The sequence below is a fragment of the Hyla sarda genome, unplaced genomic scaffold (genome assembly GCF_029499605.1).
Source record: "Hyla sarda isolate aHylSar1 unplaced genomic scaffold, aHylSar1.hap1 scaffold_387, whole genome shotgun sequence".
Classification (NCBI taxonomy): Eukaryota; Metazoa; Chordata; class Amphibia; order Anura; family Hylidae; genus Hyla; species Hyla sarda.
In genome coordinates, this window is record NW_026610406.1 from 123246 (window position 1) to 147461 (window position 24216).

General features: G+C 45.5%; 9 non-coding genes across 9 annotated transcripts; all 9 read left to right on the forward strand.

The window, feature by feature from the left end:
* Positions 1-104: 104 nt before the first annotated feature.
* Positions 105-295, forward strand: LOC130332789 (U2 spliceosomal RNA). The gene has a single exon (XR_008875366.1). It is a non-coding gene; the product is annotated as a U2 spliceosomal RNA (small nuclear RNA).
* A 2090-nt stretch (positions 296-2385) lies between these two features.
* On the forward strand, positions 2386-2576 carry LOC130332790 (U2 spliceosomal RNA). The gene has a single exon (XR_008875367.1). It is a non-coding gene; the product is annotated as a U2 spliceosomal RNA (small nuclear RNA).
* A 2090-nt stretch (positions 2577-4666) lies between these two features.
* On the forward strand, positions 4667-4857 carry LOC130332791 (U2 spliceosomal RNA). The gene has a single exon (XR_008875368.1). It is a non-coding gene; the product is annotated as a U2 spliceosomal RNA (small nuclear RNA).
* A 2093-nt stretch (positions 4858-6950) lies between these two features.
* On the forward strand, positions 6951-7141 carry LOC130332664 (U2 spliceosomal RNA). The gene has a single exon (XR_008875256.1). It is a non-coding gene; the product is annotated as a U2 spliceosomal RNA (small nuclear RNA).
* Positions 7142-9234: 2093 nt separating this feature from the next.
* LOC130332724 (U2 spliceosomal RNA) lies at positions 9235-9425 on the forward strand. The gene has a single exon (XR_008875312.1). It is a non-coding gene; the product is annotated as a U2 spliceosomal RNA (small nuclear RNA).
* A 2103-nt stretch (positions 9426-11528) lies between these two features.
* On the forward strand, positions 11529-11719 carry LOC130332665 (U2 spliceosomal RNA). The gene has a single exon (XR_008875257.1). It is a non-coding gene; the product is annotated as a U2 spliceosomal RNA (small nuclear RNA).
* Positions 11720-13805: 2086 nt separating this feature from the next.
* Positions 13806-13996, forward strand: LOC130332666 (U2 spliceosomal RNA). Its single transcript, XR_008875258.1, has one exon. It is a non-coding gene; the product is annotated as a U2 spliceosomal RNA (small nuclear RNA).
* Positions 13997-21276: 7280 nt separating this feature from the next.
* LOC130332731 (U2 spliceosomal RNA) lies at positions 21277-21467 on the forward strand. Its single transcript, XR_008875318.1, has one exon. It is a non-coding gene; the product is annotated as a U2 spliceosomal RNA (small nuclear RNA).
* A 2087-nt stretch (positions 21468-23554) lies between these two features.
* LOC130332667 (U2 spliceosomal RNA) lies at positions 23555-23745 on the forward strand. The gene has a single exon (XR_008875259.1). It is a non-coding gene; the product is annotated as a U2 spliceosomal RNA (small nuclear RNA).
* The last annotated feature ends 471 nt before the right edge of the window (positions 23746-24216 follow it).

Here is a 24216-nt window from a genome sequence, read left to right on the forward strand (position 1 = left end):
CCCAGCCCAGAGTGTGCATGGAAAATTGTCTGGCAGCCTCCCTGACAGCAAGCAGTGATAGTGCCCATGAAGGGCACCTTGTTGGGCCCGCCCCTTTCACGGTTATCGCTTCTCGGCCTTTTGGCTAAGATCAAGTGTAGTATCTGTTCTTATCAGTTTAATATCTGATACGTCCCCTATCTGGGGACCATATATTAAATGGATTTTTGAGAACGGGGGCCGATTTCGAAGCTTGCTTCCGTCGCCCTATGCATTGACCCGATATGGCAGTATCTTCGGGTACAGTGCACCACCCCCTTACAGGGTTAAAAAGAAAGATTCCTACTTTCATTGCTACCTGCTTGCTGGCTAGCCAGCTAGCCAGCCCTGTGGGCCTTGCTGCTGCTGCAGCCAAAAAACAAAAGGTGGTGCTGCTGCTGCTTCTACTGCTTCTGCTTCTGCTTGTGTCTGGCCGCTGTTGGAGCGTCCAGGCACAGGACTTCTGCTGCTGCTGACTAAATGGCCTCCTTAATTGGATCATTTGAGTAGCCAGCACACCTGTGCAGGTAGGGCATGACATGATAGGCAGCTGCCTTGATAGCGGGTGGGTGCTGAATGTTCCTAATTGACAAAATAAGATTAATGCTTATGAAGAAATATAAAATCTCATCCCTTCCCCAATATCGCGCCACACCCCTACCCCTTAATTCCCTGGTTGAACTTGATGGACATATGTCTTTTTTCGACCGTACTAACTATGTAACTATGTAACATAACATGGGGGGGGGGGGGTCTCCTGGCTGTTCACACAGGTGTGTCATTGCTGTACATTGACCATGCATTGCTTCTGTGGTATTGCAAAGGCAAAGACAAATGCTTCCAGCCATCCATTGCACTAATGGATTGGTCATCAGCTGGCTGTCTATGTCCCGCATCAATATAGACCAAAGTACAGAGGGTTAGGCTATGCTATTGTGCACCTACCTGATGCATCAGAAGGTGCGAGGCCCTTGCTAAATTCTGTGCACAGACTTTGAGATCTATACTTTAGACTGTATCTAAACCTGCTCCAACATGGACTGACATTCTGGCCTACTTTCAGCCGATGCGACTTGTCTGTCGCTGAACAGTCGCTTTTTATGTATTCAGCACCTATGTATAATGTTGTAAAAATGCTCTAGAAGCTAAAGTCGCAGAAATGTCACACATATTTGGCCTGCAACTTTCTGTGCGACAAATTCAGACAGGAAAAATCAGTATAAATCCTTAGAAAATTATCCCCCAGTGTCTCCATCTGCTGGCGGTATTGAATAAGCATTGCTGCACTGATGGGGTATGCATTAGACGAAAAAAAAGAAGAAAAAGAAGAATAATACGCCCAGAAAAGAGGCGAAAAGGAGAAAAACGTAAAAAAACGTGAAAAAAAAGTAAGAGGAAGAGAAGGGAAAAAAAGGTGGAAATGGGTTTAAAAGTGATTTCGGCGGAGAAATATATATATATATATATATATATATATATATATATATATATATACGCGCACACACACACATATATATAAACGTATTCTCCGTTGAGATATTGCAGCCGCTGCTGTGTCCAGGCCCAGGAGCCTTAGCACTGTGCTGTGATGTCACTCAATACCACTGACATCACTAGGTGTAAACAACATCTCTCCTTTGCTGTGTATGTGACTATGGAGCTGTTTGGTGATGTCGTCTATTATGGCCTTTATAGAAGCAACAGGAGATTGTTGCATCCATCTAGAACCCTCAGAACTACAGTGCTATGATGTCACTCACTTCCACAGGCCTTGCAGAGTGTAAACAACAACAACCCAGCTTTGTTGTGTATGTAACCATAGGGATTTGTGATGTCACCTAGAACCTTCACAGCAGCGACAGCTTTATGAGGAGCATCAGCACTGCTCTGACTGAGCAGAACCATCACCGCCATAGGTTGTCAAATAACCCGGATTTAACCCACACAGGTAAGTCCAATGGGGTGCAGGCATGTCCTCTATGCTTACAGCTTCCCGTGGGTGTTGGTTTGATACCGTTTGGGGACAGCCAAGGAGGCATCTGCAGGCAACAAAGGTAGGTGTGTGCTTGTGTGTGTGTTTCCTATGCAGATCCTAAGCCCAGTGTCACATGCAAGTAGGAGGAGTAAGAAGGGTTCCTGGCAAATCCGGGTTATGGATTGCATTTAAAAAGGCCCCGTGGGAGTGCAATGGGCCCCTGTCTTGCTGCTTAGCAATAATGGTATGGGTTTAGGTTCTGCTGTGTGTACTGGTGGTTGACTGCCCCCCAGCCCAGAGTGTGCATGGAAAATTGTCTGGCAGCCTCCCTGACAGCAAGCAGTGATAGTGCCCATGAAGGGCACCTTGTTGGGCCCGCCCCTTTCACGGTTATCGCTTCTCGGCCTTTTGGCTAAGATCAAGTGTAGTATCTGTTCTTATCAGTTTAATATCTGATACGTCCCCTATCTGGGGACCATATATTAAATGGATTTTTGAGAACGGGGGCCGATTTCGAAGCTTGCTTCCGTCGCCCTATGCATTGACCCGATATGGCAGTATCTTCGGGTACAGTGCACCACCCCCTTACAGGGTTAAAAAGAAAGATTCCTACTTTCATTGCTACCTGCTTGCTGGCTAGCCAGCTAGCCAGCCCTGTGGGCCTTGCTGCTGCTGCAGCCAAAAAACAAAAGGTGGTGCTGCTGCTGCTTCTACTGCTTCTGCTTCTGCTTGTGTCTGGCCGCTGTTGGAGCGTCCAGGCACAGGACTTCTGCTGCTGCTGACTAAATGGCCTCCTTAATTGGATCATTTGAGTAGCCAGCACACCTGTGCAGGTAGGGCATGACATGATAGGCAGCTGCCTTGATAGCGGGTGGGTGCTGAATGTTCCTAATTGACAAAATAAGATTAATGCTTATGAAGAAATATAAAATCTCATCCCTTCCCCAATATCGCGCCACACCCCTACCCCTTAATTCCCTGGTTGAACTTGATGGACATATGTCTTTTTTCGACCGTACTAACTATGTAACTATGTAACATAACATGGGGGGGGGGGGGTCTCCTGGCTGTTCACACAGGTGTGTCATTGCTGTACATTGACCATGCATTGCTTCTGTGGTATTGCAAAGGCAAAGACAAATGCTTCCAGCCATCCATTGCACTAATGGATTGGTCATCAGCTGGCTGTCTATGTCCCGCATCAATATAGACCAAAGTACAGAGGGTTAGGCTATGCTATTGTGCACCTACCTGATGCATCAGAAGGTGCGAGGCCCTTGCTAAATTCTGTGCACAGACTTTGAGATCTATACTTTAGACTGTATCTAAACCTGCTCCAACATGGACTGACATTCTGGCCTACTTTCAGCCGATGCGACTTGTCTGTCGCTGAACAGTCGCTTTTTATGTATTCAGCACCTATGTATAATGTTGTAAAAATGCTCTAGAAGCTAAAGTCGCAGAAATGTCACACATATTTGGCCTGCAACTTTCTGTGCGACAAATTCAGACAGGAAAAATCAGTATAAATCCTTAGAAAATTATCCCCCAGTGTCTCCATCTGCTGGCGGTATTGAATAAGCATTGCTGCACTGATGGGGTATGCATTAGACGAAAAAAAAGAAGAAAAAGAAGAATAATACGCCCAGAAAAGAGGCGAAAAGGAGAAAAACGTAAAAAAACGTGAAAAAAAAGTAAGAGGAAGAGAAGGGAAAAAAAGGTGGAAATGGGTTTAAAAGTGATTTCGGCGGAGAAATATATATATATATATATATATATATATATATATATATATATATACGCGCACACACACACATATATATAAACGTATTCTCCGTTGAGATATTGCAGCCGCTGCTGTGTCCAGGCCCAGGAGCCTTAGCACTGTGCTGTGATGTCACTCAATACCACTGACATCACTAGGTGTAAACAACATCTCTCCTTTGCTGTGTATGTGACTATGGAGCTGTTTGGTGATGTCGTCTATTATGGCCTTTATAGAAGCAACAGGAGATTGTTGCATCCATCTAGAACCCTCAGAACTACAGTGCTATGATGTCACTCACTTCCACAGGCCTTGCAGAGTGTAAACAACAACAACCCAGCTTTGTTGTGTATGTAACCATAGGGATTTGTGATGTCACCTAGAACCTTCACAGCAGCGACAGCTTTATGAGGAGCATCAGCACTGCTCTGACTGAGCAGAACCATCACCGCCATAGGTTGTCAAATAACCCGGATTTAACCCACACAGGTAAGTCCAATGGGGTGCAGGCATGTCCTCTATGCTTACAGCTTCCCGTGGGTGTTGGTTTGATACCGTTTGGGGACAGCCAAGGAGGCATCTGCAGGCAACAAAGGTAGGTGTGTGCTTGTGTGTGTGTTTCCTATGCAGATCCTAAGCCCAGTGTCACATGCAAGTAGGAGGAGTAAGAAGGGTTCCTGGCAAATCCGGGTTATGGATTGCATTTAAAAAGGCCCCGTGGGAGTGCAATGGGCCCCTGTCTTGCTGCTTAGCAATAATGGTATGGGTTTAGGTTCTGCTGTGTGTACTGGTGGTTGACTGCCCCCCAGCCCAGAGTGTGCATGGAAAATTGTCTGGCAGCCTCCCTGACAGCAAGCAGTGATAGTGCCCATGAAGGGCACCTTGTTGGGCCCGCCCCTTTCACGGTTATCGCTTCTCGGCCTTTTGGCTAAGATCAAGTGTAGTATCTGTTCTTATCAGTTTAATATCTGATACGTCCCCTATCTGGGGACCATATATTAAATGGATTTTTGAGAACGGGGGCCGATTTCGAAGCTTGCTTCCGTCGCCCTATGCATTGACCCGATATGGCAGTATCTTCGGGTACAGTGCACCACCCCCTTACAGGGTTAAAAAGAAAGATTCCTACTTTCATTGCTACCTGCTTGCTGGCTAGCCAGCTAGCCAGCCCTGTGGGCCTTGCTGCTGCTGCAGCCAAAAAACAAAAGGTGGTGCTGCTGCTGCTTCTACTGCTTCTGCTTCTGCTTGTGTCTGGCCGCTGTTGGAGCGTCCAGGCACAGGACTTCTGCTGCTGCTGACTAAATGGCCTCCTTAATTGGATCATTTGAGTAGCCAGCACACCTGTGCAGGTAGGGCATGACATGATAGGCAGCTGCCTTGATAGCGGGTGGGTGCTGAATGTTCCTAATTGACAAAATAAGATTAATGCTTATGAAGAAATATAAAATCTCATCCCTTCCCCAATATCGCGCCACACCCCTACCCCTTAATTCCCTGGTTGAACTTGATGGACATATGTCTTTTTTCGACCGTACTAACTATGTAACTATGTAACATAACATGGGGGGGGGGGGGTCTCCTGGCTGTTCACACAGGTGTGTCATTGCTGTACATTGACCATGCATTGCTTCTGTGGTATTGCAAAGGCAAAGACAAATGCTTCCAGCCATCCATTGCACTAATGGATTGGTCATCAGCTGGCTGTCTATGTCCCGCATCAATATAGACCAAAGTACAGAGGGTTAGGCTATGCTATTGTGCACCTACCTGATGCATCAGAAGGTGCGAGGCCCTTGCTAAATTCTGTGCACAGACTTTGAGATCTATACTTTAGACTGTATCTAAACCTGCTCCAACATGGACTGACATTCTGGCCTACTTTCAGCCGATGCGACTTGTCTGTCGCTGAACAGTCGCTTTTTATGTATTCAGCACCTATGTATAATGTTGTAAAAATGCTCTAGAAGCTAAAGTCGCAGAAATGTCACACATATTTGGCCTGCAACTTTCTGTGCGACAAATTCAGACAGGAAAAATCAGTATAAATCCTTAGAAAATTATCCCCCAGTGTCTCCATCTGCTGGCGGTATTGAATAAGCATTGCTGCACTGATGGGGTATGCATTAGACGAAAAAAAAGAAGAAAAAGAAGAAAAATACGCCCAGAAAAGAGGCGAAAAGGAGAAAAACGTAAAAAAACGTGAAAAAAAAGTAAGAGGAAGAGAAGGGAAAAAAAGGTGGAAATGGGTTTAAAAGTGATTTCGGCGGAGAATATATATATATATATATATATATATATATATATATATATATATATATACGCGCACACACACACATATATATAAACGTATTCTCCGTTGAGATATTGCAGCCGCTGCTGTGTCCAGGCCCAGGAGCCTTAGCACTGTGCTGTGATGTCACTCAATACCACTGACATCACTACGTGTAAACAACATCTCTCCTTTGCTGTGTATGTGACTATGGAGCTGTTTGGTGATGTCGTCTATTATGGCCTTCATAGAAGCAACAGGAGATTGTTGCATCCATCTAGAACCCTCAGAACTACAGTGCTATGATGTCACTCACTTCCACAGGCCTTGCAGAGTGTAAACAACAACAACCCAGCTTTGTTGTGTATGTAACCATAGGGATTTGTGATGTCACCTAGAACCTTCACAGCAGCGACAGCTTTATGAGGAGCATCAGCACTGCTCTGCCTGAGCAGAACCATCACCGCCATAGGTTGTCAAATAACCCGGATTTAACCCACACAGGTAAGTCCAATGGGGTGCAGGCATGTCCTCTATGCTTACAGCTTCCCGTGGGTGTTGGTTTGATACCGTTTGGGGACAGCCAAGGAGGCATCTGCAGGCAACAAAGGTAGGTGTGTGCTTGTGTGTGTGTTTCCTATGCAGATCCTAAGCCCAGTGTCACATGCAAGTAGGAGGAGTAAGAAGGGTTCCTGGCAAATCCGGGTTATGGATTGCATTTAAAAAGGCCCCGTGGGAGTGCAATGGGCCCCTGTCTTGCTGCTTAGCAATAATGGTATGGGTTTAGGTTCTGCTGTGTGTACTGGTGGTTGACTGCCCCCCAGCCCAGAGTGTGCATGGAAAATTGTCTGGCAGCCTCCCTGACAGCAAGCAGTGATAGTGCCCATGAAGGGCACCTTGTTGGGCCCGCCCCTTTCACGGTTATCGCTTCTCGGCCTTTTGGCTAAGATCAAGTGTAGTATCTGTTCTTATCAGTTTAATATCTGATACGTCCCCTATCTGGGGACCATATATTAAATGGATTTTTGAGAACGGGGGCCGATTTCGAAGCTTGCTTCCGTCGCCCTATGCATTGACCCGATATGGCAGTATCTTCGGGTACAGTGCACCACCCCCTTACAGGGTTAAAAAGAAAGATTCCTACTTTCATTGCTACCTGCTTGCTGGCTAGCCAGCTAGCCAGCCCTGTGGGCCTTGCTGCTGCTGCAGCCAAAAAACAAAAGGTGGTGCTGCTGCTGCTTCTGCTGCTTCTGCTTCTGCTTGTGTCTGGCCGCTGTTGGAGCGTCCAGGCACAGGACTTCTGCTGCTGCTGACTAAATGGCCTCCTTAATTGGATCATTTGAGTAGCCAGCACACCTGTGCAGGTAGGGCATGACATGATAGGCAGCTGCCTTGATAGCGGGTGGGTGCTGAATGTTCCTAATTGACAAAATAAGATTAATGCTTATGAAGAAATATAAAATCTCATCCCTTCCCCAATATCGCGCCACACCCCTACCCCTTAATTCCCTGGTTGAACTTGATGGACATATGTCTTTTTTCGACCGTACTAACTATGTAACTATGTAACATAACATGGGGGGGGGGGGGGTCTCCTGGCTGTTCACACAGGTGTGTCATTGCTGTACATTGACCATGCATTGCTTCTGTGGTATTGCAAAGGCAAAGACAAATGCTTCCAGCCATCCATTGCACTAATGGATTGGTCATCAGCTGGCTGTCTATGTCCCGCATCAATATAGACCAAAGTACAGAGGGTTAGGCTATGCTATTGTGCACCTACCTGATGCATCAGAAGGTGCGAGGCCCTTGCTAAATTCTGTGCACAGACTTTGAGATCTATACTTTAGACTGTATCTAAACCTGCTCCAACATGGACTGACATTCTGGCCTACTTTCAGCCGATGCGACTTGTCTGTCGCTGAACAGTCGCTTTTTATGTATTCAGCACCTATGTATAATGTTGTAAAAATGCTCTAGAAGCTAAAGTCGCAGAAATGTCACACATATTTGGCCTGCAACTTTCTGTGCGACAAATTCAGACAGGAAAAATCAGTATAAATCCTTAGAAAATTATCCCCCAGTGTCTCCATCTGCTGGCGGTATTGAATAAGCATTGCTGCACTGATGGGGTATGCATTAGACGAAAAAAAAGAAGAAAAAGAAGAATAATACGCCCAGAAAAGAGGCGAAAAGGAGAAAAACGTAAAAAAACGTGAAAAAAAAGTAAGAGGAAGAGAAGGGAAAAAAAGGTGGAAATGGGTTTAAAAGTGATTTCGGCGGAGAAATATATATATATATATATATATATATATATATATATATATATATATACGCGCACACACACACATATATATAAACGTATTCTCCGTTGAGATATTGCAGCCGCTGCTGTGTCCAGGCCCAGGAGCCTTAGCACTGTGCTGTGATGTCACTCAATACCACTGACATCACTAGGTGTAAACAACATCTCTCCTTTGCTGTGTATGTGACTATGGAGCTGTTTGGTGATGTCGTCTATTACGGCCTTCATAGAAGCAACAGGAGATTGTTGCATCCATCTAGAACCCTCAGAACTACAGTGCTATGATGTCACTCACTTCCACAGGCCTTGCAGAGTGTAAACAACAACAACCCAGCTTTGTTGTGTATGTAACCATAGGGATTTGTGATGTCACCTAGAACCTTCACAGCAGCGACAGCTTTATGAGGAGCATCAGCACTGCTCTGCCTGAGCAGAACCATCACCGCCATAGGTTGTCAAATAACCCGGATTTAACCCACACAGGTAAGTCCAATGGGGTGCAGGCATGTCCTCTATGCTTACAGCTTCCCGTGGGTGTTGGTTTGATACCGTTTGGGGACAGCCAAGGAGGCATCTGCAGGCAACAAAGGTAGGTGTGTGCTTGTGTGTGTGTTTCCTATGCAGATCCTAAGCCCAGTGTCACATGCAAGTAGGAGGAGTAAGAAGGGTTCCTGGCAAATCCGGGTTATGGATTGCATTTAAAAAGGCCCCGTGGGAGTGCAATGGGCCCCTGTCTTGCTGCTTAGCAATAATGGTATGGGTTTAGGTTCTGCTGTGTGTACTGGTGGTTGACTGCCCCCCAGCCCAGAGTGTGCATGGAAAATTGTCTGGCAGCCTCCCTGACAGCAAGCAGTGATAGTGCCCATGAAGGGCACCTTGTTGGGCCCGCCCCTTTCACGGTTATCGCTTCTTGGCCTTTTGGCTAAGATCAAGTGTAGTATCTGTTCTTATCAGTTTAATATCTGATACGTCCCCTATCTGGGGACCATATATTAAATGGATTTTTGAGAACGGGGGCCGATTTCGAAGCTTGCTTCCGTCGCCCTATGCATTGACCCGATATGGCAGTATCTTCGGGTACAGTGCACCACCCCCTTACAGGGTTAAAAAGAAAGATTCCTACTTTCATTGCTACCTGCTTGCTGGCTAGCCAGCTAGCCAGCCCTGTGGGCCTTGCTGCTGCTGCAGCCAAAAAACAAAAGGTGGTGCTGCTGCTGCTTCTGCTGCTTCTGCTTCTGCTTGTGTCTGGCCGCTGTTGGAGCGTCCAGGCACAGGACTTCTGCTGCTGCTGACTAAATGGCCTCCTTAATTGGATCATTTGAGTAGCCAGCACACCTGTGCAGGTAGGGCATGACATGATAGGCAGCTGCCTTGATAGCGGGTGGGTGCTGAATGTTCCTAATTGACAAAATAAGATTAATGCTTATGAAGAAATATAAAATCTCATCCCTTCCCCAATATCGCGCCACACCCCTACCCCTTAATTCCCTGGTTGAACTTGATGGACATATGTCTTTTTTCGACCGTACTAACTATGTAACTATGTAACATAACATGGGGGGGGGGGGGGTCTCCTGGCTGTTCACACAGGTGTGTCATTGCTGTACATTGACCATGCATTGCTTCTGTGGTATTGCAAAGGCAAAGACAAATGCTTCCAGCCATCCATTGCACTAATGGATTGGTCATCAGCTGGCTGTCTATGTCCCGCATCAATATAGACCAAAGTACAGAGGGTTAGGCTATGCTATTGTGCACCTACCTGATGCATCAGAAGGTGCGAGGCCCTTGCTAAATTCTGTGCACAGACTTTGAGATCTATACTTTAGACTGTATCTAAACCTGCTCCAACATGGACTGACATTCTGGCCTACTTTCAGCCGATGCGACTTGTCTGTCGCTGAACAGTCGCTTTTTATGTATTCAGCACCTATGTATAATGTTGTAAAAATGCTCTAGAAGCTAAAGTCGCAGAAATGTCACACATATTTGGCCTGCAACTTTCTGTGTGACAAATTCAGACAGGAAAAATCAGTATAAATCCTTAGAAAATTATCCCCCAGTGTCTCCATCTGCTGGCGGTATTGAATAAGCATTGCTGCACTGATGGGGTATGCATTAGACGAAAAAAAAGAAGAAAAAGAAGAATAATACGCCCAGAAAAGAGGCGAAAAGGAGAAAAACGTAAAAAAACGTGAAAAAAAAGTAAGAGGAAGAGAAGGGAAAAAAAGGTGGAAATGGGTTTAAAAGTGATTTCGGCGGAGAAATATATATATATATATATATATATATATATATATATATATATATATATATATATATACGCGCACACACACACATATATATAAACGTATTCTCCGTTGAGATATTGCAGCCGCTGCTGTGTCCAGGCCCAGGAGCCTTAGCACTGTGCTGTGATGTCACTCAATACCACTGACATCACTAGGTGTAAACAACATCTCTCCTTTGCTGTGTATGTGACTATGGAGCTGTTTGGTGATGTCGTCTATTATGGCCTTCATAGAAGCAACAGGAGATTGTTGCATCCATCTAGAACCCTCAGAACTACAGTGCTATGATGTCACTCACTTCCACAGGCCTTGCAGAGTGTAAACAACAACAACCCAGCTTTGTTGTGTATGTAACCATAGGGATTTGTGATGTCACCTAGAACCTTCACAGCAGCGACAGCTTTATGAGGAGCATCAGCACTGCTCTGCCTGAGCAGAACCATCACCGCCATAGGTTGTCAAATAACCCGGATTTAACCCACACAGGTAAGTCCAATGGGGTGCAGGCATGTCCTCTATGCTTACAGCTTCCCGTGGGTGTTGGTTTGATACCGTTTGGGGACAGCCAAGGAGGCATCTGCAGGCAACAAAGGTAGGTGTGTGCTTGTGTGTGTGTTTCCTATGCAGATCCTAAGCCCAGTGTCACATGCAAGTAGGAGGAGTAAGAAGGGTTCCTGGCAAATCCGGGTTATGGATTGCATTTAAAAAGGCCCCGTGGGAGTGCAATGGGCCCCTGTCTTGCTGCTTAGCAATAATGGTATGGGTTTAGGTTCTGCTGTGTGTACTGGTGGTTGACTGCCCCCCAGCCCAGAGTGTGCATGGAAAATTGTCTGGCAGCCTCCCTGACAGCAAGCAGTGATAGTGCCCATGAAGGGCACCTTGTTGGGCCCGCCCCTTTCACGGTTATCGCTTCTCGGCCTTTTGGCTAAGATCAAGTGTAGTATCTGTTCTTATCAGTTTAATATCTGATACGTCCCCTATCTGGGGACCATATATTAAATGGATTTTTGAGAACGGGGGCCGATTTCGAAGCTTGCTTCCGTCGCCCTATGCATTGACCCGATATGGCAGTATCTTCGGGTACAGTGCACCACCCCCTTACAGGGTTAAAAAGAAAGATTCCTACTTTCATTGCTACCTGCTTGCTGGCTAGCCAGCTAGCCAGCCCTGTGGGCCTTGCTGCTGCTGCAGCCAAAAAACAAAAGGTGGTGCTGCTGCTGCTTCTGCTGCTTCTGCTTCTGCTTGTGTCTGGCCGCTGTTGGAGCGTCCAGGCACAGGACTTCTGCTGCTGCTGACTAAATGGCCTCCTTAATTGGATCATTTGAGTAGCCAGCACACCTGTGCAGGTAGGGCATGACATGATAGGCAGCTGCCTTGATAGCGGGTGGGTGCTGAATGTTCCTAATTGACAAAATAAGATTAATGCTTATGAAGAAATATAAAATCTCATCCCTTCCCCAATATCGCGCCACACCCCTACCCCTTAATTCCCTGGTTGAACTTGATGGACATATGTCTTTTTTCGACCGTACTAACTATGTAACTATGTAACATAACATGGGGGGGGGGGTCTCCTGGCTGTTCACACAGGTGTGTCATTGCTGTACATTGACCATGCATTGCTTCTGTGGTATTGCAAAGGCAAAGACAAATGCTTCCAGCCATCCATTGCACTAATGGATTGGTCATCAGCTGGCTGTCTATGTCCCGCATCAATATAGACCAAAGTACAGAGGGTTAGGCTATGCTATTGTGCACCTACCTGATGCATCAGAAGGTGCGAGGCCCTTGCTAAATTCTGTGCACAGACTTTGAGATCTATACTTTAGACTGTATCTAAACCTGCTCCAACATGGACTGACATTCTGGCCTACTTTCAGCCGATGCGACTTGTCTGTCGCTGAACAGTCGCTTTTTATGTATTCAGCACCTATGTATAATGTTGTAAAAATGCTCTAGAAGCTAAAGTCGCAGAAATGTCACACATATTTGGCCTGCAACTTTCTGTGCGACAAATTCAGACAGGAAAAATCAGTATAAATCCTTAGAAAATTATCCCCCAGTGTCTCCATCTGCTGGCGGTATTGAATAAGCATTGCTGCACTGATGGGGTATGCATTAGACGAAAAAAAAGAAGAAAAAGAAGAATAATACGCCCAGAAAAGAGGCGAAAAGGAGAAAAACGTAAAAAAACGTGAAAAAAAAGTAAGAGGAAGAGAAGGGAAAAAAAGGTGGAAATGGGTTTAAAAGTGATTTCGGCGGAGAATATATATATATATATATATATATATATATATATATATATATACGCGCACACACACACATATATATAAACGTATTCTCCGTTGAGATATTGCAGCCGCTGCTGTGTCCAGGCCCAGGAGCCTTAGCACTGTGCTGTGATGTCACTCAATACCACTGACATCACTAGGTGTAAACAACATCTCTCCTTTGCTGTGTATGTGACTATGGAGCTGTTTGGTGATGTCGTCTATTATGGCCTTCATAGAAGCAACAGGAGATTGTTGCATCCATCTAGAACCCTCAGAACTACAGTGCTATGATGTCACTCACTTCCACAGGCCTTGCAGAGTGTAAACAACAACAACCCAGCTTTGTTGTGTATGTAACCATAGGGATTTGTGATGTCACCTAGAACCTTCACAGCAGCGACAGCTTTATGAGGAGCATCAGCACTGCTCTGCCTGAGCAGAACCATCACCGCCATAGGTTGTCAAATAACCCGGATTTAACCCACACAGGTAAGTCCAATGGGGTGCAGGCATGTCCTCTATGCTTACAGCTTCCCGTGGGTGTTGGTTTGATACCGTTTGGGGACAGCCAAGGAGGCATCTGCAGGCAACAAAGGTAGGTGTGTGCTTGTGTGTGTGTTTCCTATGCAGATCCTAAGCCCAGTGTCACATGCAAGTAGGAGGAGTAAGAAGGGTTCCTGGCAAATCCGGGTTATGGATTGCATTTAAAAAGGCCCCGTGGGAGTGCAATGGGCCCCTGTCTTGCTGCTTAGCAATAATGGTATGGGTTTAGGTTCTGCTGTGTGTACTGGTGGTTGACTGCCCCCCAGCCCAGAGTGTGCATGGAAAATTGTCTGGCAGCCTCCCTGACAGCAAGCAGTGATAGTGCCCATGAAGGGCACCTTGTTGGGCCCGCCCCCTTTCACGGTTATCGCTTCTCGGCCTTTTGGCTAAGATCAAGTGTAGTATCTGTTCTTATCAGTTTAATATCTGATACGTCCCCTATCTGGGGACCATATATTAAATGGATTTTTGAGAACGGGGGCCGATTTCGAAGCTTGCTTCCGTCGCCCTATGCATTGACCCGATATGGCAGTATCTTCGGGTACAGTGCACCACCCCCTTACAGGGTTAAAAAGAAAGATTCCTACTTTCATTGCTACCTGCTTGCTGGCTAGCCAGCTAGCCAGCCCTGTGGGCCTTGCTGCTGCTGCAGCCAAAAAACAAAAGGTGGTGCTGCTGCTGCTTCTGCTGCTTCTGCTTCTGCTTGTGTCTGGCCGCTGTTGGAGCGTCCAGGCACAGGACTTCTGCTGCTGCTGACTAAATGGCCTCCTTAATTGGATCATTTGAGTAGCCAGCACACCTGTGCAGGTAGGGCATGACATGATAGGCAGCTGCCTTGATAGCGGGTGGGTGCTGAATGTTCCTAATTGACAAAATAAGATTAATGCTTATGAAGAAATATAAAATCTCATCCCTTCCCCAATATCGCGCCACACCCCTACCCCTTAATTCCCTGGTTGAACTTGATGGACATATGTCTTTTTTCGACCGTACTAACTATGTAACTATGTAACATAACATGGGGGGGGGGGGGGGGGGTCTCCTGGCTGTTCACACAGGTGTGTCATTGCTGTACATTGACCATGCATTGCTTCTGTGGTATTGCAAAGGCAAAGACAAATGCTTCCAGCCATCCATTGCACTAATGGATTGGTCATCAGCTGGCTGTCTATGTCCCGCATCAATATAGACCAAAGTACAGAGGGTTAGGCTATGCTATTGTGCACCTACCTGATGCATCAGAAGGTGCGAGGCCCTTGCTAAATTCTGTGCACAGACTTTGAGATCTATACTTTAGACTGTATCTAAACCTGCTCCAACATGGACTGACATTCTGGCCTACTTTCAGCCGATGCGACTTGTCTGTCGCTGAACAGTCGCTTTTTATGTATTCAGCACCTATGTATAATGTTGTAAAAATGCTCTAGAAGCTAAAGTCGCAGAAATGTCACACATATTTGGCCTGCAACTTTCTGTGCGACAAATTCAGACAGGAAAAATCAGTATAAATCCTTAGAAAATTATCCCCCAGTGTCTCCCTCCATCTGCTGGCGGTATTGAATAAGCATTGCTGCACTGATGGGGTATGCATTAGACGAAAAAAAAGAAGAAAAAGAAGAATAATACGCCCAGAAAAGAGGCGAAAAGGAGAAAAACGTAAAAAAACGTGAAAAAAAAGTAAGAGGAAGAGAAGGGAAAAAAAGGTGGAAATGGGTTTAAAAGTGATTTTGGCGGAGAAATATATATATATATATATATATATATATATATATATATATATATATATACGCGCACACACACACATATATATAAACGTATTCTCCGTTGAGATATTGCAGCCGCTGCTGTGTCCAGGCCCAGGAGCCTTAGCACTGTGCTGTGATGTCACTCAATACCACTGACATCACTAGGTGTAAACAACATCTCTCCTTTGCTGTGTATGTGACTATGGAGCTGTTTGGTGATGTCGTCTATTATGGCCTTCATAGAAGCAACAGGAGATTGTTGCATCCATCTAGAACCCTCAGAACTACAGTGCTATGATGTCACTCACTTCCACAGGCCTTGCAGAGTGTAAACAACAACAACCCAGCTTTGTTGTGTATGTAACCATAGGGATTTGTGATGTCACCTAGAACCTTCACAGCAGCGACAGCTTTATGAGGAGCATCAGCACTGCTCTGCCTGAGCAGAACCATCACCGCCATAGGTTGTCAAATAACCCGGATTTAACCCACACAGGTAAGTCCAATGGGGTGCAGGCATGTCCTCTATGCTTACAGCTTCCCGTGGGTGTTGGTTTGATACCGTTTGGGGACAGCCAAGGAGGCATCTGCAGGCAACAAAGGTAGGTGTGTGCTTGTGTGTGTGTTTCCTATGCAGATCCTAAGCCCAGTGTCACATGCAAGTAGGAGGAGTAAGAAGGGTTCCTGGCAAATCCGGGTTATGGATTGCATTTAAAAAGGCCCCGTGGGAGTGCAATGGGCCCCTGTCTTGCTGCTTAGCAATAATGGTATGGGTTTAGGTTCTGCTGTGTGTACTGGTGGTTGACTGCCCCCCAGCCCAGAGTGTGCATGGAAAATTGTCTGGCAGCCTCCCTGACAGCAAGCAGTTACATAGTTACATAGTTACATAGTTAGTACGGTCGAAAAAAGACATATGTCCATCAAGTTCAACCAGGGAATTAAGGGGTAGGGGTGTGGCGCGATATTGGGGAAGGGATGAGATTTTATATTTCTTCATAAGCATTAATCTTATTTTGTTCCAGGAATGTATCTAATCCTGTTTTAAAGCTGTTAGTTGTTCCTGCTGTGACCAGTTCCTGAGGTAGACCGTTCCATAAATTCACAGTCCTCACGGTAAAGAAGGCGTGTCGCCCCTTGAGACTAAACTTTTTTTTTTTCTCCAGACGGAGGGAGTGCCCCCTCGTCCTTTGGGGGGGTTTAACCTGGAACAGTTTTTCTCCATATTTTTTGTATGGGCCATTAATATACTTATATACGTTTATCATATCCCCCCTTAAACGTCTCTTCTCAAGACTAAACAATTGTAACTCCTTTAATCGCTCCTCATAGCTAAGATGTTCCATGCCCCATATTAGTTTAGTCGCGCGTCTCTGCACCCTTTCCAACTCCGCAGTGTCCCTTTTATGGACAGGTGACCAAAACTGAACAGCATATTCCAGGTGAGGCCGTACCAATGCTTTATAAAGGGGGAGTATTATGTCCCTGTCCCTTGAGTCCATGCCTCTTTTGATACATGACAATATCCTGCCGGCTTTGGAAGCAGCAGCCTGACATTGCATGCTATTCTGTAGTCTGTGATCTACAAGTACACCCAGATCCTTCTCTACCAGTGACTCTGCCAGTTTAATCCCCCCTAAGACATACGATGCATGCAGGTTATTAGTACCCAGATGCATAACTTTACATTTATCCACATTGAACCTCATTTGCCAAGTGGATGCCCAGACACTTAGTCTATCCAAGTCATCTTGTAACTTATGCACATCCTCTATAGACTGTACCGTGCTACAAAGCTTGGTGTCATCTGCAAAGATAGAAACAGAGCTGTTAATACCATCCTCTATATCATTAATAAATAAATTGAACAACAGCGGTCCCAGTACTGAACCTTGGGGTACACCACTAATAACCGGGGACCAATCAGAGTACGAATCATTGACCACCACTCTCTGGGTACGATCCATGAGCCAGTGTTCAATCCAGTTACAAACTAAAATTTCCAAACCCAAAGACCTTAACTTACCTGTCAGACGTCTATGAGGGACAGTATCAAATGCTTTAGCAAAATCCAGAAACACTATATCCACAGCCATTCCTCTGTCAAGGCTTCTACTCACCTCTTCATAAAAGCAAATTAGATTGGTTTGACAACTTCTATCCTTAGTAAACCCATGCTGGCTATCACTTATAATACAATTATCCCCTATGTATTCCTGTATGTAATCCCTTATAAGTCCTTCAAACAATTTACCCACAATGCACGTTAGACTTACCGGTCTATAGTTTCCTGGGGAAGACCTAGAGCCCTTTTTGAAGATTGGCACCACATTCGCCTTGCGCCAGTCCCTTGGCACAATACCAGACACCAGAGAATCTCTAAATATCATGAACAGGGGTACAGATATTACTGAACTTACCTCTCTAAGAACTCTTGGGTGTAGTCCATCCGGTCCTGGGGATTTGCTTACATTTATATCACTTAACTTACCTTGTACCAACTCTACATTAAGCCAGTTCAGTACATTACATGATGTGTTACCAGCACTGACCTGGCCAATGTCAGCTCCTTCTTCCATAGTGTATACAGAACTAAAGAACCCATTCAGTAGCTCCGCCTTCTCTTGATCGCCCGTGACAACCTCCCCATTATCATTATTAAGGGGTCCTACATGCTCTGTCCTTGGTTTTTTTGCATTTATATATCTAAAAAAATATTTAGGATTAGTTTTGCTTTCTTTGGCCACCTGTCTCTCATTTTGAATTTTTGCTGTTTTTATTACATTTTTACAGATTTTATTAAGCTCCTTGTACTGTTTAAATGTTATCGCTGACCCATCAGATTTGTATTTTTTGAAGGCTATTTTTTTGCTGTTTATTGCTCTTTTAACATCATGTGTCAGCCATGTAGGATTTAGTTTTAATCGTTTATATTTGTTCCCCTTTGGTATATATTTAGCTGTATAGTTATTTAGAGTTAATTTAAAGATGTCCCATTTACCTTCTGTATCAGTATTTGAGAACACCTCCCCCCAGTCTATGTCCTGTAGTGCAGCCCTCAGCCCAGGGAAATTTGCCTTTTTAAAGTTATATGTTTTTGCCTTCCCCGCCTGTCTTTGTTTTCTACATTTTAAGTCAAAAGTAACTATATTGTGGTCGCTATTACCAAGGTTTTCCCGCACAGTTACATTACCAACCAGCTCTGCGTTGTTGGAAATGATCAGATCCAACAAGGCATCACTTCTTGTTGGGTCCTCCACAAACTGGCCCAGAAAATTATCCTGCAATAAATTTAGGAATTGTCGCCCCTTTGTAGTTTTAGCCAACCCCCGGCCCCAATCTATATCTGGATAGTTAAAATCTCCCATTATTACCACTGTACCTGCCCGGGCGGCCCTCTCTATTTGTTTATGAAGCCGAACTTCTATCTCTTCAGTGATATTAGGGGGTCTGTAGATTACCCCAAATATTATTTTTTCAGTATTTCCCTCCTTTTGTAATTCTACCCACAGTGATTCCACCTCCTCAGAATCATCACACACTATGGCATCGTTCACACTGACTTTCATACCACTTCTTACATACAGACAGACTCCACCACCTTTTCTGTTCATTCTATCCTTGCGAAACAATGTAAACCCCTGGAGATTGACAGCCCAGTCATGCGAGGAGTCCAGCCATGTCTCAGTGACCCCAACTATATCAATATGTTCCTCCAGTATCAAGGCCTCAAGCTCCCCCATTTTATTTGCTAGGCTTCTGGCATTTGTGAACATACACTTTACATTTCCATCCTTTATGTTATTGGGGTTAATGGGATTCAAGGGTGTAAGTTTTATTTTCCTATGAAGCCTATTCCTATTAACTATTCTAACCCCTCCCTCCGCTCCACCCCCAGGTACATTTATAATTCCCACCTCTCTATCTACACTATCTTCCCCCTCTTTGCTGTAGGTTCCCTCCCCCCAAGTCCCTAGTTTAAACACTCCTCCACCCTTCTAGCCATCTTCTCCCCAAGCAAAGCTGCACCCTCCCCATTGAGGTGCAGCCCGTCCCTACGGTAGAGCCGGTAACCGACAGCGAAGTCAGCCCAGTTCTCCATGAACCCAAACCCTTCCTTCCTACACCAGCTTCTGAGCCACTTGTTTACCTCCCTGATCTCCCGCTGCCTCTCTGGTGCGGCTCGTGGTACTGGTAGTATTTCAGAAAAGACTACCTTGGAGGTCCTTGCCTTAAGCTTGCGGCCTAAGTCCCTGAAATCATTTTTAAGGACACTCCACCTACCTCTTACTTTGTCATTGGTGCCAATATGTACCATGACTGCTGGGTCCTCTCCAGCCCCGCCCAACAACCTGTCAACCCGATCTGCGATGTGCCGAACTCGTGCGCCAGGCAGACAGCACACTGTTCGGCAATCCCGGTCTTTGTGACAGATTGCCCTGTCTGTCCCCCTAATAATTGAGTCCCCCACCACTAGTACCTGTCTGGCCTGCCCTGTACTCCTCCCTCCCTCCTTACTGGAGCAGACACCCCCCTGGCGGTCAGAGGCGGTATCCTGCTGCAGTTCTGCTAGCTCTGTAATGGCATCCCCCTCATCTGCCAAGCGGGCAAACTTGTTGGGGTGTGCCAGTTCAGGACTAGCCTCCCTGACACTTTTTCCCCTACCCCTCTTTCTAACTGTAACCCAGCTAACTGCCTGACTGTCCTGCAACTCCGTCCCACTGTCCTCCCCCACCTCTATTCCCGAGAGTGCCTGCTCAGTGAGCAGGAGACTCCTCTCCATGTTGTTAATGCTTCTCATTGTTGCCAGTCGCCCCTCTAGATGCAGGATCTGGGCTTCCAAACGGACAACTAGCACACATCTCGCACAACAATATGCACCCTCAAACTGTTGTTCAAGGATTGCATACATTGAACAGGATGTACATTGGACTGCATTTTCCAACATGGAGGCCATCTAATTATGGGGATTTCACAAATGTATAGGAAAAAACAGACAGTCAAAATGACACTTAAAATTTTTTGTAGCCCTTGTGGGTTCAAAAATTAAAACTCACAGCGATCTCAACCTCCTGCTTTCAAACTCCAGTTTTTGAAACTCCTCTTTCACGCCCCCTCTTACACAGCAGCACTCAAAAAGAGCAAGCTCTCAATAAGAGTCCCAAGCTAAGATTTATACACCTGTGCCCAATCTACTCCTCCTCCCCCTAGAGGTGGAACAGAGAAAAAAAAAAAAAAAAAAAAAAAAAAATGAAAAAGGGTGTTTAAACTCTAACAGTTATCCCACTATGTGCAAAAGAGAAAAACTTACCCAAAATAAGAATGTGGGCTATAGGCAGTCGCACCCACTCCACAGATTCACTCCGCACAACAGATAATCACAGTTTTTGAAACTCCTCTTTCACGCCCCCTCTTACACAGCAGCACTCAAAAAGAGCAAGCTCTCAATAAGAGTCCCAAGCTAAGATTTATACACCTGTGCCCAATCTACTCCTCCTCCCCCTAGAGGTGGAACAGAGAAAAAAAAAAAAAAAAAAAAAAAAAAATGAAAAAGGGTGTTTAAACTCTAACAGTTATCCCACTATGTGCAAAAGAGAAAAACTTACCCAAAATAAGAATGTGGGCTATAGGCAGTCGCACCCACTCCACAGATTCACTCCGCACAACAGATAATCACAGTTTTTGAAACTCCTCTTTCACGCCCCCTCTTACACAGCAGCACTCAAAAAGAGCAAGCTCTCAATAAGAGTCCCAAGCTAAGATTTATACACCTGTGCCCAATCTACTCCTCCTCCCCCTAGAGGTGGAACAGAGAAAAAAAAAAAAAAAAAAAATGAAAAAGGGTGTTTAAACTCTAACAGTTATCCCACTATGTGCAAAAGAGAAAAACTTACCCAAAATAAGAATGTGGGCTATAGGCAGTCGCACCCACTCCACAGATTCACTCCGCACAACAGATAATCACAGTTTTTGAAACTCCTCTTTCACGCCCCCTCTTACACAGCAGCACTCAAAAAGAGCAAGCTGTGATAGTAACCCAGCTAACTGATAGTGCCCATGAAGGGCACCTTGTTGGGCCCGCCCCTTTCACGGTTATCGCTTCTCGGCCTTTTGGCTAAGATCAAGTGTAGTATCTGTTCTTATCAGTTTAATATCTGGTACGTCCCCTATCTGGGGACCATATATTAAATGGATTTTTGAGAACGGGGGCCGATTTCGAAGCTTGCTTCCGTCGCCCTATGCATTGACCCGATATGGCAGTATCTTCGGGTACAGTGCACCACCCCCTTACAGGGTTAAAAAGAAAGATTCCTACTTTCATTGCTACCTGCTTGCTGGCTAGCCAGCTAGCCAGCCCTGTGGGCCTTGCTGCTGCTGCAGCCAAAAAACAAAAGGTGGTGCTGCTGCTGCTTCTGCTGCTTCTGCTTCTGCTTGTGTCTGGCCGCTGTTGGAGCGTCCAGGCACAGGACTTCTGCTGCTGCTGACTAAATGGCCTCCTTAATTGGATCATTTGAGTAGCCAGCACACCTGTGCAGGTAGGGCATGACATGATAGGCAGCTGCCTTGATAGCGGGTGGGTGCTGAATGTTCCTAATTGACAAAATAAGATTAATGCTTATGAAGAAATATAAAATCTCATCCCTTCCCCAATATCGCGCCACACCCCTACCCCTTAATTCCCTGGTTGAACTTGATGGACATATGTCTTTTTTCGACCGTACTAACTATGTAACTATGTAACATAACATGGGGGGGGGGGGGGTCTCCTGGCTGTTCACACAGGTGTGTCATTGCTGTACATTGACCATGCATTGCTTCTGTGGTATTGCAAAGGCAAAGACAAATGCTTCCAGCCATCCATTGCACTAATGGATTGGTCATCAGCTGGCTGTCTATGTCCCGCATCAATATAGACCAAAGTACAGAGGGTTAGGCTATGCTATTGTGCACCTACCTGATGCATCAGAAGGTGCGAGGCCCTTGCTAAATTCTGTGCACAGACTTTGAGATCTATACTTTAGACTGTATCTAAACCTGCTCCAACATGGACTGACATTCTGGCCTACTTTCAGCCGATGCGACTTGTCTGTCGCTGAACAGTCGCTTTTTATGTATTCAGCACCTATGTATAATGTTGTAAAAATGCTCTAGAAGCTAAAGTCGCAGAAATGTCACACATATTTGGCCTGCAACTTTCTGTGCGACAAATTCAGACAGGAAAAATCAGTATAAATCCTTAGAAAATTATCCCCCAGTGTCTCCATCTGCTGGCGGTATTGAATAAGCATTGCTGCACTGATGGGGTATGCATTAGACGAAAAAAAAGAAGAAAAAGAAGAATAATACGCCCAGAAAAGAGGCGAAAAGGAGAAAAACGTAAAAAAACGTGAAAAAAAAGTAAGAGGAAGAGAAGGGAAAAAAAGGTGGAAATGGGTTTAAAAGTGATTTCGGCGGAGAAATATATATATATATATATATATATATATATATATATATATACGCGCACACACACACATATATATAAACGTATTCTCCGTTGAGATATTGCAGCCGCTGCTGTGTCCAGGCCCAGGAGCCTTAGCACTGTGCTGTGATGTCACTCAATACCACTGACATCACTAGGTGTAAACAACATCTCTCCTTTGCTGTGTATGTGACTATGGAGCTGTTTGGTGATGTCGTCTATTATGGCCTTCATAGAAGCAACAGGAGATTGTTGCATCCATCTAGAACCCTCAGAACTACAGTGCTATGATGTCACTCACTTCCACAGGCCTTGCAGAGTGTAAACAACAACAACCCAGCTTTGTTGTGTATGTAACCATAGGGATTTGTGATGTCACCTAGAACCTTCACAGCAGCGACAGCTTTATGAGGAGCATCAGCACTGCTCTGCCTGAGCAGAACCATCACCGCCATAGGTTGTCAAATAACCCGGATTTAACCCACACAGGTAAGTCCAATGGGGTGCAGGCATGTCCTCTATGCTTACAGCTTCCCGTGGGTGTTGGTTTGATACCGTTTGGGGACAGCCAAGGAGGCATCTGCAGGCAACAAAGGTAGGTGTGTGCTTGTGTGTGTGTTTCCTATGCAGATCCTAAGCCCAGTGTCACATGCAAGTAGGAGGAGTAAGAAGGGTTCCTGGCAAATCCGGGTTATGGATTGCATTTAAAAAGGCCCCGTGGGAGTGCAATGGGCCCCTGTCTTGCTGCTTAGCAATAATGGTATGGGTTTAGGTTCTGCTGTGTGTACTGGTGGTTGACTGCCCCCCAGCCCAGAGTGTGCATGGAAAATTGTCTGGCAGCCTCCCTGACAGCAAGCAGTGATAGTGCCCATGAAGGGCACCTTGTTGGGCCCGCCCCTTTCACAGTTATCGCTTCTCGGCCTTTTGGCTAAGATCAAGTGTAGTATCTGTTCTTATCAGTTTAATATCTGATACGTCCCCTATCTGGGGACCATATATTAAATGGATTTTTGAGAACGGGGGCCGATTTCGAAGCTTGCTTCCGTCGCCCTATGCATTGACCCGATATGGCAGTATCTTCGGGTACAGTGCACCACCCCCTTACAGGGTTAAAAAGAAAGATTCCTACTTTCATTGCTACCTGCTTGCTGGCTAGCCAGCTAGCCAGCCCTGTGGGCCTTGCTGCTGCTGCAGCCAAAAAACAAAAGGTGGTGCTGCTGCTGCTGCTTCTGCTGCTTCTGCTTCTGCTTGTGTCTGGCCGCTGTTGGAGCGTCCAGGCACAGGACTTCTGCTGCTGCTGACTAAATGGCCTCCTTAATTGGATCATTTGAGTAGCCAGCACACCTGTGCAGGTAGGGCATGACATGATAGGCAGCTGCCTTGATAGCGGGTGGGTGCTGAATGTTCCTAATTGACAAAATAAGATTAATGCTTATGAAGAAATATAAAATCTCATCCCTTCCCCAATATCGCGCCACACCCCTACCCCTTAATTCCCTGGTTGAACTTGATGGACATATGTCTTTTTTCGACCGTACTAACTATGTAACTATGTAACATAACATGGGGG